This window comes from Leptonychotes weddellii, chromosome 10 (assembly GCF_054177405.1).
Source record: "Leptonychotes weddellii isolate Sample4059 chromosome 10, ASM5417740v2, whole genome shotgun sequence".
Lineage (NCBI taxonomy): Eukaryota > Metazoa > Chordata > Mammalia > Carnivora > Phocidae > Leptonychotes > Leptonychotes weddellii.
Genome location: NC_138378.1, coordinates 54,706,927 through 54,724,739, shown reverse-complemented (window position 1 = coordinate 54,724,739; position 17,813 = coordinate 54,706,927). Strand labels below are relative to the sequence as shown.

Below are 17,813 nucleotides of genomic sequence, written 5' to 3'. Positions count from 1 at the left end.
CATAGCAGTTCAAAACAACATTCATTTATTAGCTCATAGTTCTGTAGGTCAGAAGTCTGCGCAGCTCAACTGGGCTCTCTGCTAAGAGTCTCACAAGGTCAACATCAAAGTGTTGGCTAGACTGGGCTCTTTTCTGGAGGCTCTCAGAAAGAATCTGCTTACAACTTCATTTAGGTTATTGGTAGAATTTGGTATCTTATGACTGAGGTCCCCATTTTTTTTGCTGGTTGTCATTTAGGGGCCACTATCTGCTTCTAGAAGCTACCCGCACTCCTTCTCACATGGTCTCCATCTTCAAAGTCAGCAATGGCACGTGGAGCCCCTCACTTCTAGTCTCTCTGACTTCCTCTTCTGCTACTGGCCAGAGAAAAAGCTCAGCTTGAAAGGGCTATCTGTATCTTCAGGTCAACTAACTTGGGACTGTAATTATATTTTCAAAATCTCTTCACGGCATTACTAGATTAGTTTTGATTGAATAACCAGTGGACAGGAATCTTGGGGGCTATCTTTAGAATTCTGCTTACCCTAGGGTGCCTGGTTGGCTCAGTTGGTTAGGCGTCTGACTCTTGATTTCAGTTCAGGTCATGATCTCAGGGTTGTGAGATTAAGCCCTGCATCTGGCTTGGCGCTCAGTGCAGAATCTGCCTGGGAAGCTCTCTCTCCCTCTCCCTCTGCCCTGCCCCTGGCTCGTGCTCTCATTCTCTCTAAATAAATAAATAAATAAGTTAATTAATTAATTAATTAATTAATTAAAAAAATTTAGAATTCTGCATACCCTGCAGTTATTCTGCAAACCTACCTTAAGGTGTTTACCAAGCAGTTTATCAATTCAATCATCTATGGGCTACTTATTAAGTGAATCGTACCAATCACCATCATGCTAAGTAGAATCTTAATGTTAGCCTGAAATATTTTTCAAGTGCTTTAAAATTTATTTTTTATTTATTTATTTTTAAAGATTTTATTTATTTATTTGAGAGACAGAATGAGAGAGAGAGAGAGAGAGCATGAGAGGGGGGAGGGTCAGAGGGAGAAGCAGACTCCCTGCTGAGCAGGGAGCCCGATGCAGGACTCGATCCCGGGACTCCAGGACCATGACCTGAGCCGAAGGCAGTCGCCCAACCAACTGAGCCACCCAGGCGCCCCAAGTGCTTTAAAATTTAAAGCCTACTCCAGACTTGAAAAAAAGAAGTCAGATATTTTCTTCTTCTTTTTTTTTTTTTTTTTAAGATTTTATTTATTTATTTGACAGAGAGAGACACAGAGAGGGAACACAAGCAGGGGGAGTGGGAGAGGGAGAAGCAGGCTTCCCGTGGAGCAGGGAGCCTGATGTGGGGCTCCAGCCCAGGACCTTGGGATCAAGACCTGAGCTGAAGGCAGACACTTAACGACTGAGCCACCCACGTGCCCCTCTTTTCTTTCATTTTTTAAAAAAATGTTTAAAGATTATGTATTTATTTGAAAGAGAGAGAGTGAGTGAGAGAGAAAGCACAGGAGCAGGGGCAGAGGGAGAAGGAGAAGCAGACCTCTGCTGAGTAGGGAGCCTGATGTGGGGCTCGATCCCAGGACCCTGGGATCATAACTTGAGCCGAAGGCAGACGCTTAACCAATTGAGTCACCCAGGCGCCCCAAATATTTTCAATAAGCAAATTTTATCTATCTATCTCTCTCTCTCTTTCTCTCTCTCTCCATGCACAATGTGGGGCTTGAACTCACAACTCTGAGATGCAGAGTCCCATTTTCTACTAACTGAGTCAGCCAGGTGCCCCCAAATTAACCCATTTAACCATTAACCTATTTAAATGGTATTTCAAAATGTTTCAGTAAAGAGGTGTGCCAGCCTAACTTAAGGTGGTTTTTAAGCTACACCCTACTTCCACCTCATTCCTCATTTCCACCTAGGGAGCAGAAGGTTAACTCCCTATTTTTCCCACTTCACCCTGCTCATGGACAGTCACCACCATAATGAATTGCTGTTAACCATTTCTTCATTCATGACGATCTCCCCTCTGTCCCTCACATACGTTTCATTCTCTTTTGCTTCAGGACCTTTCGTGCATGTAATGTCTTCCCAACCATTATGCCTATCAACACTTCGCCCACACTTTAAGACTTGGCTCGAGTCCTGCTTTCTCTATGCCTTCTGACCATACCTACCTTTTTTCTGTGTAATCCATTTGGCAGTCAACAGTATCGTTGTGTTGCATCACTTCTATTTAACTCCTAATTGCGTATATACATACATACAATTTTAAAGGACAGCATCTTTTTTTTTTTTAAGATTTATTTATTTATTTTAGAGAGAGAGTGTAGGGGAGAGGGGCAGAGGGAGAAGGAGAGAGGATCTTCAAGCAGACTCCCCATGGAATGTGGAGCCTGACACAGGGCTCGATCCCACCACCCGGAGAGCATGACCTGAGCCAAAACCAAGAGTCAGACACCCAAAATGATTGAGCCACCCAGGCAGCCCGACAGTATCTTTTTTTTATATAACCCCAAAGTATTTAGCACAGGAAAGACATTGAAAAAAATTTGCTGGTGTGAAAAAAATTGCTCTGATTGAAAAATTCTGACACCTTCCCATGATTTACTGTTGTTAATATTACTTACCTAGTTGTCAGATTTCTTAAATATTTTAAAAAAATTAATCAAGGTTTTGATAAACCAGCAACATATAATCACCTGATCATGGTCCCATGTTTTCCATTTATGAACAGGCTTCTATCTGAAATGTTTAAGGGTACATGTGGTCAGATATTGACCTTACCTAGCAAGTAATTATAAAATGTTCTGGAGCTGGAGGCACTCTTTTTTTTTTTTTTTTTAAGATTTTATTTACTTATTTATTAGAGAGAGAGTGGGAATGCAAGAGAGATCACAGAGAGGCAGAAGTGGGGCTCGATCCCAGGACCCCGGAATCATGACACTTAACTGACTGAGCCACCCAGGGGCCCCAGAGGCACTCTTATTAGTAACATTCTTACATTTTTTGTGATGGTCCATTTTCTTTCTTTCCATCTATGTGATGAAGACAGTAGCCGTCCACCTGAATCTTCCTCATCTGAATCAACAGAGTTGTGGCTGGAGCAGCTGCTCAGCCTGGAACTACATTTCCCACCAGCCCCAGAAGTCATATGTGACCACGTGACAAATCTCTGCCAATAAAACATGAAGGGAACCCATATGTGCCAGGCCTGGGTGTAGCTCTTTGTTTTTTTAAAGATATTTACTCATTTATTTATTTATTTATTTGACAGAAAGTAAGAGAGCACAGCAGGGGGAGTAGCAAGCAGAGGGAGAGGGAGAAGCAGACTCCCCGCTGAGCAGGGAGCCTGATGTGGGACTCCATCTCGGGACCCCGGGATCACGACCTGAGCCGAAGGCTGATGCTTAACCAACTGAGCCACACAGGCGGCCCCCTGGGTGTAGCTCTTTAAGAAAGTGTTCACACTTATTTTCCCCTTCCTCTAATTGGACACAGAGAGACAGATGCCCTAAGATTAATTAATTAATTGAGAGAGAGAGAATACAACCAGGAGGAGGGGCAAAGGAAAAGGGAGAGGGGAGAGAGAGAGAGAGAAAGAGAAAAGCAGACTCCGCGCTGAGCGTGGAGCCCGATGAGGGGCTCCATCTTACAACCCTGAGATCAATACCTGAGCCGAAATCAAAAGTTGGAGGTTCGGGCGCCTGGGTGGCTCGGTTGGTTGGGCGACTGCCTTCGGCTCGGGTCATGATCCTGGAGTCCGGGGATCGAGTCCCGCGTCGGGCTCCCTGCTCGTGGGGGAGTCTGCTTCTCCCTCTGACCCTCCTCCCTCTCATGCTCTCTGTCTCTCATTCTCTCTCTCAAATAAATAAATAAAATCTTAAAACAAACAAACAACAAAAAAAAACAAAAGTTGGATGTTCAACTGAGCCACCCAGATGCTTCAAGACAGAGGCCCCAAGGAAGCGGCATCTCAGAGGAAGGAGTGTGGGGCATGATTTCTCAGGTAGAAGAAAGCTGTTGATGTCTTGGACTATTTGCCCTGTGTCATGAGTGATAAATTTTGCTGGATTTCAGCCATTGTATCTCTGCATCCACTTGTTCCAGCAAGTTAGCCTCCTACAGGTAATACAGTTCATTTTTGTATTTTTTGTGGAGCATCTGCTAGCTCTGCAGTGTGGCTCCCATAGCATACACCTATTTAGAAATCACACACAGGGGCGCCTGGGTGGCTCAGTTGGTTAAGCGACTGCCTTCGGCTCAGGTCATGATCCCAGAGTCCCTGGATCGGGTCCCGCATCGGGCTCCCTGCTGGGCGGGGAGTCTGCTTCTCCCTCTGACCCTCCTCCCTCTCATGTGCTCTCTGTCTCTCTCATTCTCTCTGTCTCAAATAAATAAATAAAATCTTAAAAAAAAAAAAAAAGAAATCACACACAGGAGGTGAGATCTAAGTAATTACTTGAGGAACATGCCACCTGGCTCTGATTCTGAGAATAGCTGTTTTCATCTCCATGAGAAGAAATCATCTTAGGAAACTATTGACAGTACTTGGAAGCAGACCTTCTGGTTAGCAACACCCCTGCAGCAGTGGGGTTTGGGTGATCGGTTTGTGGCCCTGCTGGATGGCCCATCTCTGCTTCATCAGCAAAGTAGAAAGAAACCAAATTCAATTCTATCCAAGGCTAGAACACTGTCCTCTTATGTCAATCTCCTTGAATTTGAATTCTTCTCAGATGTTATATCTTCCAGGAAGGTACCTGACTACCACCGTCTCCCGACCGGGGCCAGGATAAGATGTCCATTCTCCAAGTATCCCCAGGACTCTCTGTAAATCTCTGTCACTGCTTTCATCACACCAATGCCTCTACCATGTCACCCCCTACTCAGTAAGTCAGCCTCTTAAGTGCAGGGACACTGTCTTTTCATCTTTGTGGTCCCTCTGCCTAGTACAGCGCCTGGTATAGAGTAGATGTTTTATAATTGATGGCTGAATGAATAAATCCTTGAACTTAAGGGCCTCATGGGATGGTATTTCTCTGCTTACTCCCACAGGAGACAACCTCATAATAGTCATCACTGACAGTATTTCCAAGCCCCTCTCCAAATCTTTTAAAATTATTTGTTACCATGCCTCATTACTTTTTACTGGTTACCATGCCTTTGCTTAGATCATCCAGGCCTATGTGGCTTCCTGAGATATTTCTTTGAAGAAGCCTCTCTTGATTATTCATTTTTAGTATTATCAAATCTTTACTACATTGGACACATTGTGTCAAGAGACAGGACTGAGGAGTGAAGAGAGACCTGGACCAGATGTCAGGAAACCTTGAGTCTATCTATCTCTTATGGCTTCAGGAAAATGCTCCCCCCAAAATGATAGTGAATTAGAAAAGAGTAAGCCCTAGAATTATTCTTCAGACAAAATGCTGCCTAGAAATAATAATAAATTTTAAAAGAGATAAAAGCAGGGCTTGGTATAGGGCTTCTGAGAAGCAGAGTTTGTAAACCATAAGCCTGGATCATCTCAAAGAACCCTTTCACCTCTAAAGCCTGTGGTTCTATGTAAGTTAATCGCTCTGCATTCTTTCTATGTAAATGATATGATCTTTGGTACCTTCAAATCTGTCTAATAACAAACGGTACTGTGTGTTAGCTGTATCTAATAAAATGATCTCCTGTTGACCTAGCATCCCACAGAGGCATTTATAGAGGCAGTGGGCACCGTGGTCAACAGCATGGACCTTAGAGTAAGACTACTGGACACTTCCAATAAACTAGCAATGACTTGGGGGCAAATTACTTAATCTCTAAGCCTCAAGTTTCTCCACCTGTACATGACCAGGAGAACGCCTGCCTGCGTTACCGGCCTTTGGAAGGATGACATGGGATATAGTACGGAGAGCATTCAGCACAGTGCCTGCCACGTGTGACATTCTCTATGAAAATCTGCTGTAGTTAATTTCACTTTCATCATTCACCGAATCCTCACAATACAAGCCAAGCGTTACTATTCTCCTGATTAACAGAAAAAGTTGAGATGCAAAGAAATGAAATGACTTGCCAAAATTCACCCAGGAAGGACAGAACAAGGTGCTCTTTCTCCTGCCCTGCTCGGAGTCTAACTTACAGAAGGAGCTAAGACAGATGAGCTCGGGAAGGGGGAAATGAAAGGGAATGGGTGAGGCCAGGAGCCCCGGGAGCAAAATGTGCTGACCACACCAGGATGACCCCCGACAAGGTAAGGATGGGGAGGAGGAGTCCAGAGACAAATGTGATTAACTTATAATAGTGTGTGAGACTGTGACACTGTCTGGCACAAGCCAGGATGCCATGGTGACCTCTCCACCCATGCAACTCACAAGTTCATGGCAGAGGTGGGGCTTTTCCTTGGCCCGGCTCAGGTCTTTGCACATAGCAGGTGCCCACTGGACATCTGTTAAGTGGCCTGGGTAACAAGGCTTCTCTTTTTATTCCCCCCTTCCCCTAATTTAGAACACCTTCCTTGTCCTTGAAATCATGAGGAATAAAGGACTTTGCTTCTTCCTTCCGCAAAGGGAAGAATCCTCCCTGACAATTCAATTTTGTATAAAGTAATTGATCGATCCTGACAATTACTCTACGGTACTTTAAACAGCAGCTCCAGCTTCTTTTCGTCCCTCATCCTCCTTCTCCCTACACTGAAGTGTAGGGGCCTGATTTAGTCTACCATCGTAATTTTACCTTCAGCAAGCTGATATCATCACAAGCAAGCACAGCCCCAGACTACTCAAAGGCAAAGAGGCAGAGACCTAGGAAAGAAAATTAAGGAGCATGTGCACTGCCCCCCCTCTCATTCCCTGTCCTGTCTCTTGCTTAATGTCCTACTGTATTATGGAGCCTGCTCCTTTACAGGACTATCTGGGGTTCAGAGTACATTGCAGAGATACAGACTGAAATTTTCTTACTGCTACAATACATTTCAATAATATATATATTTAAAGTACAAGAGGAACCACAAGAGTTGGTCTTGTTCCCTCTAATAGATTCACATATTTGAGTTGTTTCATTTTGAGAAAATTACAAAAACAAAGGACCGGAAGGGTTAAATAATCACAGAACAGCCTGTCCTCATTACTTGTGTGAAATCCCCACTGCATCACAGGGACAGCATGTTAAATCAATAGAGACTTGAGCTGTTAATTTCCAAAAGGGAAGAGATGATTGAACTAAGATAGTCTGTGTTGAGTCCCTGCCCACAGGGAACGGGAAACCCTTTATTTTCAGGTCTCTCTACAATTAGGTACCTTCTAGGATCGTGAACCACTTTACAAAATTTCCTGCTTTTGGGGGGTGGGGGTGGGTAGGGAATACTTTGTGGGCACAAAAGCTGTAGTTTTGTACTGCACTGAGTTTACAGTAAGGTGGCAAAAGGTGTATATAGGTGTATGAAGGTGTTGGAGGTGGGGTGGGGCTGGGGGGGTGGGGACACATCAAGGTTAGTAACAGGTTATCCTCTTACCCTTTGGGGTTTTTTTTATTTCATTTGCTTTCCTCTCCTGGGCTATGCCTCTGTATTAAAAGTCCAGGGGAGGAGATTTCGTTTTTACTTCTTAGTGATTCATGGCCCTCTCTTTTTATTTTTCCCAGGCAGAGGCTGACAAAGAGGCTGTTTGCATTACATGCAAGCAGTGATCCATGACTTTTGCATGCAACGCATTGCATGCAACCCTTGATCGATGACTTTTGATCAGGTTGGCATGATCAGATATTTGTAGGGTCTTGGGAGGACCAGGGTGATAAAATAAAGGATAGCTTTTACTAGAAGTCTCTTCATGATGCCTCTTATTGGTGGGGCTATTTCTTGTGAACTGTAATGGGTATCATCACCCTGATTACCTTTTATATATAAATTGTGGAAATCCACAGAGTGGAGAACTAGGCATTTTTCAAATAAATGTCAGCTGACTCTAATTTTTTAATGAGTTACTCCCTCATTAAAAAAATTTTTTTTTCTCATTCTTGGTTATGACATCTTCAAACTAAGAGTCTGCTACAGCTGGCTGGGAATTCATTTCTTATCCAAAAAATTCCTTACATTCTTAGAATGACCATGAGCTCTATGCTGCCATCTCTGAGCTGTTCCCCAAGGAGAAGTGAAAAGCAGCTCCCCACTGGCTTCCCCCTCTGCTCTTGGAGGGGATATGAAGGAAAGCAAAGTGCTCCACCCCATCACCTCCCAAAGGACCTTCTTCCTCCCAAAGAGCAGCTGGTTTCCTTAGGGGAGGGGCTGGAGAGGCAGGATGGAGTTTTGAGATCAGGACGAGTGTGTCCATTAGCTTCATTTTCCCTACCCTTGTCTCTCCCTGTTCCCTGCCACTTGGTCTGTGGACGGGCCAGCTCTAATGCGAAGCTAGTCCCAACCAGGGCAGGTAAGAAAGTAGCAGCCAGTCCCCACCATATATTCCTTCAGTTATGCCCAGGGGACACTCTGGGGGTGTAAGGGCAAACTTAGTCCCTACTGCTCTGTGAGGTGTGGTATTTCCTCCCCTCCCTGGACTGGGCTGCCTTCACTTTAAAGTAGTGATTCTCAGGGCGCCTGGGTGGCTCAGTTGTTGGGCATCTGCCTTCGGCTCAGGTCATGATCCCGGGGTCCTGGGATCGAGCCCCGCATGGGGCTCCCTGCTCTGTGGGAAGCCTGCTTCTCCCTCTCCCACTCCCCCTGCTTGTGTTCCCTCTCTCGCTGTCTCTCTCTCTGTCAAATAAATAAATAAAATCTTTAAAAAATAAAAAAAGTAGTGATTCTCAGCCCTGCCTACATCTGGATTTTCTTTTCCTTTTCCTTTTTCTTTTTGAAGATTTTATTTTTTAAAGTAATCTCTACACCCAGTGTGGGGCTCCAACTCACAACTCTGAGATCAAGAGTCACACGCTCCACTGACTGAGCCAGGCAGGTGCCCCTACAACTGCATTTTCTGAAGAGCTTTTAAAGATGCCCAGTCCTGGGTCTACTTGAGTACTTGAAACCAAACACCGGGAGTCGGGGACCAGCCAAGTGTGTTTTCAAAGCTCCAGAGCGAGGATGAGAATGTGCTTCCTACTGTCCAATGTCAGCTTACGGCACTTGGCAAGTGTGACCCTTTGAGCCAGGCCTTCCGCAATGGCCCTGTCACTGTCAAATGCCGCATGCAATCTCACGGAGACCTCCTGTGTTCGCTGTCGGACTTCCTTGTCTTGCTCTCCATCAGCTCAGTTAGCTTTTCCCCTCTAGATGAGTCTGACCTTAATTCCATCCGGTCCTGCCATCTCTCTGCATAGATGGCCAAGGTCACAGGGACCCACATCAGCCTCTCTGACACGTGACCACGAGCCCATAAACCTATTTGGAGTTTCTCTTTCTGCATTCCCTTCACCCAACATTTACTGAGCACCTACGATGTATCAGGCTCAATGCGAAGTACTTTGTAAATTTACCATGTTTAAGCTGTGTCACAACAGCTTATGAGGATTACAGCTATAATGACACAGAGATCTCGAGATGATAAAAATCTTGTCTAAGGTGTCTTACTTCAGGTTTGGTTTTCAAACACAGGTCTGGCTGACTCCAAGGCCCACAGTCTCCCCATTGCTGCATTGCTCCTCAGTGAAAAAGACCTGGTTTCTGCCTGGAGGTGTTCACAAGTCTGGTCAGGAAGATCCACACAGGAGACGAGCAGGAGGACAGAGGCTGTGGAAGCAGGTGGAGAAGCACTTACCCAGAGAAGGAATTCTCAAGAAGATGGTACTTTTTTTTTTTTTAAGATTTTATTTATTTGACAGAGAGAGACAGCAAGAGAGGGAACACAAGCAGGGGGAGTGGGAAAGGGAGAAGCAGGCTTCCCACTGAGCAGGAAGCCCGATGCGGGGCTCGATCCCAGGACCCTGGGACCATGACCTGAGCCAAAGGCAGCCACTTAACTGACTGAGCCACCCAGGCATCCCGAGAAGATGATACTTTGAATTGAGTCCCAAAAGATGATCAAAAGTTACTCAGATGAAGAAAGGGAGAACTTCATGTACACAGCTGTGGAGTCCAGAGAAATCAGGGCTTCCTCAGGGACCTGCCAGAAGCTCAGTACAGCTGTGGGATGATGTGGCAGAAGGGGCACGAGGTGATGACGGGCAGCAAGCGGGGCAGGTCATGAGCCTTTCAGTCACATTAACAGGTTTTGCACTTTATCCCGGGGACAATGGGCACCAGGTGAAGGATTTTAAGCAGAAGAGATAGAATCAAAGTTGCATTTAGGAGGAAGGATGGGCAAAGGACATGCACGTCTAGAGGCAGGCAGAGCACATAAGAGGCTGCAGTGAGCACATAAGAGGCTGCCATCTCTGAGCAAGAGCTGATGGTGACCAGAATTAAGATTTTAGCAGTGAAGATGAGGGGAGAAAATGAGGAGCTATTCAGAAGGCACATGCAACTGGATTTGACAAGAGACTAAATATGGTGGGTGAGAAGAAGGAGGAGTCGAGAATAAGTGCTTTCCTTGGGACAAAGAACATAGGAAGAGGAAAGGGTTGGGGAGAGCTGATGAGTTTCTTTGGACATGTTAAGTGTATGGGTCCAGTGGGCAGCTGGATATGAAGGTCTGGAGTCCAGGAAAGGGGCAGAGGCTGGAGATCTAAAACAGGAAGTCATCAAAATGGTCACCAACTCCAAAGATATAATAAGGTGTCCAGAAAGAGTGGGCATGATGAGAAGAGTTGCATCCATAATGGCCAGAACGGATCCCACCTTCCCCTAGAACTTTTTTTTTTTTTTAAGATTTTATTTATTTATTTGAGAGAGAGAGCACGAGCAGGTGGAAGAGACAGAGGGAGAGGGAGAAGCAGACTACCTGGTGAGCAGGGAGCCTGATGAGGGACTCAATCCCAAGACCCTGAGATCATGACCCGAGCCGAAGGCAGACGCTTAACCGACTGAGCCACCCAGGTGCGCCCCCCTCTAGAACTTGATAATTATTCTGCCCTCCAGCTTACTGACGCAGGGTCCTGATACCTGGCCTTCTTCTTGCTGATTTCTTTCCCCAAAAGAAAGCATACTCCTCTCTGTGCCCTCATCCATTTGCTGATACCCTTTATGAATGCTCAGCTCTTCCAGGACCACATCCCTACTGGAGACAATCCTTGCATTACTGTGGCTGCATGTCCTCCAACACCATCCAATGAGGACCCTGTAGTACCACTCCTTGCCCAGTCTTTCCTTTCTCTTTGGGCCCTGACATAGACCAAACACCCTTGTGGGACCAGCCTCTGAAATCAGGTTAGTTCCTATACCCAAAGTGGGAAGGGCCCTCCCTATTTACCGTTCTCCCCATCTGGCCCAGGGCTGTGGCCTGATGCACTTCACAGTCCGTGGAACAGGCCTGCGGGCCCCCGAAGGAGCCTGGGATGGGGATGGTTCCTCTGTCTCCGCAGCCCCATGAAGCAGAGAAAGAGGAAGCACAGCAGGGGCTGACTGAATGGAAGAGTGGAACACCAGAATTGGCTCCCAAGGGAGACTGGCCGTGGAATACCTTAAATTAGAAGTCTTAAAAAATGTGTTAGGGATCCCTGTTGCCCTGGTTGGCTTTGGGTGTGGTTCTTTCCAACAGAGGATGATTGGTGGAGTTTTTCCAGCCCTGTAATTCTACTTATGATGAGGTAGAATTAAAGCCGAAATGTGAGTTCATAAATTGCCTAGTTGGTGAATAATAGAGTTTAAATCTCCTCAAAAAAAAAGAGTTAAATACAAAATCATATTAAAATTCATAGCCATCTGCCTACAACGATTTCATTTAAAAATTGAGCACAATTAATTTTTAATCCTAGGTCAGCTTTCCCACTCCTACCTGTCTCTCTCCTCACCGCCTCCCCCATCAGACAGTCAGTGTGTGCTCTGAGAACTTGAGACCATTTTAAATATTAACTGGAGCCACACATACCCAGGAAGATGAATCCACACATACTTCTCCTCTTCCGTCTATTATTACTAGTATGATTGCTCACATATTTCTAAATGCAGTTCTGGTTAAAAATAAATTCTGTAAACTAGGAATGTGGGGTGTGTCTGCCTCCATAAAAATCCCTTTGTTCTCTGTGCAGAATTGAGCAGAGATGCAGAAGTAGAAAGCAGGGCTGTGTTTCAGGAAAAGATCCTGGGCCAGCGCTTTGGCATCCGTCTTTCTGTTAGCAGGAGGGGTCACTGAGTCTGGGAGAGCTCGGGATGCTTCAGGGTTTTACAGCAGAGACTGCTTGACTTCCTTCCCCGACTGCTCAGTTTGGATGGGAAGAAATTCCGTAAGAGAGGGTACAGGAATAGACACAAGCATGGTAGGCTAAAGCCAGGAAGCTGACATGATCAAGCATCCTCCAGGAGCAGGCGGGCCAGGGCTGAATCAGCGGAGTCCGGAAGCTGCTATCGGCTCCTTGAGACGCCAGCGTGCTTCGGGAGAGGAGCTGTTCTGGTGGAGACCCTCTGCTGACTGAGGCCTCTTCTCTGCATGAATTGAAACATGCACATTTTGAATGAGGTTTGCTCCCCTCCACACCGGAGTCCTCATCTTCTATGACAGACCCACTCAGCCCCGGGGGCAGGAAGTTCCAGCATCGATCCTTGTAGAGAGGACCCGGAGCAGGGCAATGAATCCTGCAGGTATGGTAGACCATGCTCAGTGAAAGGAGAAACCACAGAGGGTTGCCACTGGCTTGACACCGTTCTCAACAAACCCCTGGATTGTGCACAGTCCAAGATTATTAGTTAGGCAACGGAAAGGTCGTGGACCCAAAGGGCAACTAGCAATAGTACAGAGCCAACAAGGAGAAAAGAGAGGTGTCAGAGGCAGCTCTCTGTGAACGCTGAATTGTGTTTTTAGTTTTTGGAAGCTACTGAATTTGTGATCGCCTGTGCTGGAGCCAGTATTGGTCCCTAAGACCTTCTGAAGAAACCACTCTTGGCTGTTTAATAACTGATCTCAGCTGTGTGACTGGGGAGACCGCAGTGTCAAGGGTTCATGTATTTGCTCTTACGTGGCCCCTTGCAAGAAGCCACAGAAGGTCAGCTGGAGTTGGGTTCTCTCTTTTTTTTTTAAATTTTTTTTCTGATGGGCAACAACTTTATTTTTTTTAAATATTTTTATTTATTTGTCAGAGAGAAGAAGAAGAAGAAGAAGAGAGAGAGGCAGGCAGAGGGAGAAGCAGTCTCCCCACTGAGCAAGGAGCCCGATGTAGGACTCGATCCCAGGACCCTGGGATCATGACCTGAGCTGAAGGCAGATGCTTAACCGACTGAGCCACCCAGGCATCCCTCTCTGTTTCTTTTTAAGTAAACTCTATGCCCAACAAGGAACTTGACTTCACAACTCTGAGATCAGGAGTCACATGCTCTACCGACTGAGCCAGCCAGGCATCCCAGAAGCTAGGTTCTTAAATGGAGATGAAAAGCTGTGATTGAAGAATGACCCATTTGGGGAAAATAAAGCCGATGATGGGAAATGGGCTGCATCTTAGGTTGAGTCTCCTTTTTTAGTGAGTCCTGAGGTAGAGGGCATTTGGGGGCTGAAAACTCAGAATGTCAGCTAAATTTGGCCTCCGCAAAGAGAAATTAGGTCACAAGTGCAATACTTTTGACCAAAGGTACTGCAAAGAAAGAAATTTAAAGGAGTTGCTAGTAAACAAACAAGGCAATTGTTAATACCAGGAAAAACAAAAAACAATAAAGAAAAATAATAGTACACTACGATGCTCTGCTTTCCTTGCATATGTATAATGATATAAACACCAAACATTAATTTAACCAAAAATTATGATATGCTGATGTAGGGAGGACTAGGAAAGGGATGGTTGAAAAGAACACTAAATCCTCATTTACCAATACAGGAACTGAAAGAAAAAAGCCCATGTGGTTTATTTAAAATATGGCAACATGTAAATGCCAGAAAAAAACCAGGAAGACTTAGGGGTGTGAGAGGGAATGAGGAAGGAAACTGCCACAGTTCACTGGACTTTTAGTATTATTTGACTTTTTTTTTTTAAAGATTTTATTTATTTATTTGAGAGCGAGCACGGGGTGGGGAGGTGGGGAGGGGCAGAGGGGAAGCAGAATCCCCGCTGAGCAGGGAACCCAAAGTGGGGCTCAATCCCAGGACCCCAAGATCGTGACCTCAGCCAAAGGCAGATACTTAATCAACTGAGCCACCCAGGAGCCATTATTTGACTTTTTAAATTACATGATTGTGTTCGTTAAAACAATTTTTAAGTGGTGTTGCTCCAAAAGGACAAGACAGAACAGAACATCTTTACAGTTAAAAGTGTGTTGAAAAGACAAATTAACTTCAAGCTCTAAATACCCTGGATAACGAGGACAATCAGGAAGCAAGAGGAAGGCCTAAAGCTCCCTTAGTTGATTTACACACAGTTTGATAACAGTTACGTTTAATAAAAAGAGTCCTTAGTTCATACCTAGATCTTGCATAATTTTAAAATTTGTTATTGCTTATGTAGTATTTACAAGAGAATGAACTAAAACTTCCTTTAAAAAGAGGTAGTCTGGGGACATACTGAGCAGAGCATATTCTATATATCTACTTCTTTAATTGTCCACACAGGGAGAGTGCCTCACCAGGGGCCCAAGCATCTATACACATCATCATTATTCATCAAGGACCAGCTATCTGAAGAGCAAGCATACTGGCCAGGAAGAATTAATCATCTTCCATAAGACTTGAGTCTATGATTGCCATAGATTTCATTCATTTCTTCCTTCCTAGCTCTCTTTCAGAAATGTACAGTGTAAAGGAACCTGCCAAAACATGTCTTTGGGTGGCAGGTGACACCATTTAAGCAAACTTGCTGCGACCTTGAGTGGATAACCAGTGTTGAGTGGACCTTTACCCTTTAACACGGGGTTCTTCAACCTCAGCACTACTAACATTTTGGTCAGATAATTCTTTGTCGTGGGGGTCTGCACTGCACATAGTAGGACGTTTAGCAGTGTCCCTGGCCTCACACATTAGATGTCAATGGCATCCTCCTCCCCAGTGATGACAACCAAACACTGTTACTGGTAGCTCATCAAAGATTTAGGCTTAGTCTATATTACTAACTCTGCAGCAAAGAACATCTAAACAGTGATTAAAATTTATTATACCATTCTGCATCTGATAACTGAGACATGTTAAGTGAGAAATTTCTCCCTAAAGTATAATTAGGCTATGTAAATTACCTAAGTATTTTTAAATCTGGAATAAGGTTGAAAATGAAAAGAATCTCATCATGACATTCTGAACCACTGGTTAGATCTTTCTCCAGGGAGGAGAATCTTGCTCCCAACATCTTTATAATCTCCCCCTCAACTGAGCTTGCTTCAGCTTTCAAGAAAGCTGGAGTAGAACCCATAAGAGGTTTGAGTGGGCAAAAGGCACTCCAGTAAGGATTCCCTGGCCAGAGTGGGGAGGACTGGGTCTGGGACATAAATAGCTGCTTCATCATCAAAGCCTCCTCCTGCCCAGGAGAAGGATTTCATGAGAACTCGGGCTCATTGTGTGAAAATTCAGATGACTGAACTATAATTAGCTCGATTAGTCAACATTTTCATTCATAGGATTCTGGCTTTGATGTGCTCCTTTCTCACAGAATCAAAGCTAATAATTCTGGAAACATAATTGGGAACTGAGTGCCAGCTTGAAGCTTGGGGAGCTCCCTCACCTTCTTGGCAAGCCCTGCTTCCAAGATGTTGCTTCCTGGCCATGAATGAACCCGGCCCAGGCACCTCCACCTTGCCCTTTGGCTCCTTGCTTCAGAGGACATTTCCTGAGCATCTCCTCTCTGTGAGTCAAGATCTCGAGCATTTATGTTCTAAATGTGCAGTGGTTGACATGAAGCTATGACATGAAGCTATGACATGAAGCTATGACATGAAGCTATGACATGAAGCCCGAGCACTTAAAAGATGCATAAACCTTTTTTTGGATATTGCTAAACAAACAGTGGAGCAGATCATTGGTTGGTTGTCTATCCAATAACCATCCCTCCTGCTTCAGGAATAAAAGCTGATTGAAACAACCAATTGCAGTGATTGTCTTCTTGTTCAAGCATAAGTTCATGAGATCATTCTGGTTGATGAGATAGGATAAGTATGCCGGGTGGATTCTCAGCAAGATCTCCTTGCTTAAACAGGCATATATAGGAAGAGACGGTCCTCTCCCACTATTGGATGTGGTTGTATTTCTAAGTGACATCTAGAATTGTGCCCACCATCTTGAAAGCATGAGGAAAGACAACCAGGGGATGAAGCAGACAGGCCGAGGATGCAGGTCAGAGAGATGGAAGAATGCATGGCCTTTATGACATTGTTAAGCTACGGATCAGCCATCCCTGAGGTTACCTCTGGATTTCCCAAGTAGATGACACATTTTCCTTACTCTTAAGTTCAGTTGGATTTTCTGTGCTTATAGGTGAAAGCATCCTAGTTGATATAAGTGACTTGCCAGATTTTTTTGTATAGGAAGGGATTTAGGTAAAAGGCTAGCCTAATGGGAACTTTATCGTATCTGCCACTGCTTACTGAGTACCAACCATGCACCTGTGCAGAAACCATATGAACACTGACTCTGATCCTCACAATAACTCCATGAGGTGACTTTTATTATTTGCATTTCAAAGATGGGGAAACTGAGGCTCTGAGACATAGAGAGCACCAGTGACTATGCAGTGTAGCTCACATTCAAACGCACATCTAATATGACTCCATGCTTCTCTCTACATTCTACTTCTTTTTTAAATTTTTTAAAAAGATTTCTTTATTTATTTGAGAGAGAGAGAGCGAGCGTGCACGAGTAGGGGGACAGGCAGAGGGAGAGACTCGAGCCAACTTCCCTGCTGAGCACGGAGCCCCACACAGGGCTCGATCTCACGACCCTGATACTGTTACCTGAGCCAAAATCAAGTGTTGGACACTCAACCAACTGAGTCACCCAGGCGCCCCTACATTCTATTTCTCATTAGCGTTCCAAAGACACAGCAAGAGATGAGGACGAGTGTGCAGAGGAAGGCTACTTGGCTCAAGGGTATGGGACGGAAGGAACAAGGGAGTGGAAATCCCATCCCCTAAAACTGTCTCAGTGGGGAACGAAACCACCATCCTCACCCAAAACACCCCTTACCAGAGACCCTGGATGCCACTTCCAAGCAAGGAGGAATGGGAAACCCTCAGACATTTTGTCACTGGAGCTCCAGACTGGTCCTGCGAACTTGGCCATGACACTTACAATGTATAAAGGCTAAAGACCACCACTGGCTTCTCTCAAGCATTTCTCACTGAGAGAAATCCCGCCTCTCATCCTCATGACACAGTCTCTGCAGACAAGATTAAAAAGAGCTGTTTCCTGTGTTTGCCTCACCCTCGCCCATTCCCTCTTTGCCCTAACGCTTTCCCCCACGACGCAAAAACAAGGCACCCAGGACCGATGAAGAATAGCCATGCTAAGCTCCTGGGACTAAGCTCTGGTCCCAAGTCTGCTCTGGGTTTGCTCAAGAGAGGATTCTGGCAAAGGCTTGGAAAGTGCTATAGACTGAGTTTTATGTTCTGGAGACCCTACAGGACAGGAGTGGGGAAGGGTGAGGGCTTCTGCACAGAGCCCTATTGCGGGACGGCCTCACCTTATATGACCCTGACCGGGAAAATGAATGAATTCCTTATCCTCCCTGCTTCCATTTTCTTCCCTTGTAAAACAGGAATAATAAGGGCCAGTTGACCATAAAAATGCAGAGATGAATGTCAGCATCTGACTGTTGTGAGCTGCCAGGGCTGTGGGGTGGCACACGGGAGCTCATCCCT

General features: G+C 45.2%; 1 long non-coding RNA gene across 2 annotated transcripts in view; it reads right to left on the bottom strand.

Moving 5' to 3' along the window:
• Positions 1-1,003: 1,003 nt before the first annotated feature.
• Positions 1,004-17,813, bottom strand: part of LOC115936614 (uncharacterized) — an 88,674-nt gene continuing 71,864 nt past the window's right edge. The window contains exons 9-10 of one of the 2 annotated variants that reach the window (XR_014149260.1): positions 2,985-12,626; positions 1,004-2,725 (exon numbers count right to left, since the gene is read on the bottom strand). This is a non-coding gene — a long non-coding RNA (uncharacterized LOC115936614). Of the gene's footprint in view, positions 12,627-17,813 lie in introns of both variants that reach the window. The other variant, XR_004072029.2, reaches the window with a different exon arrangement.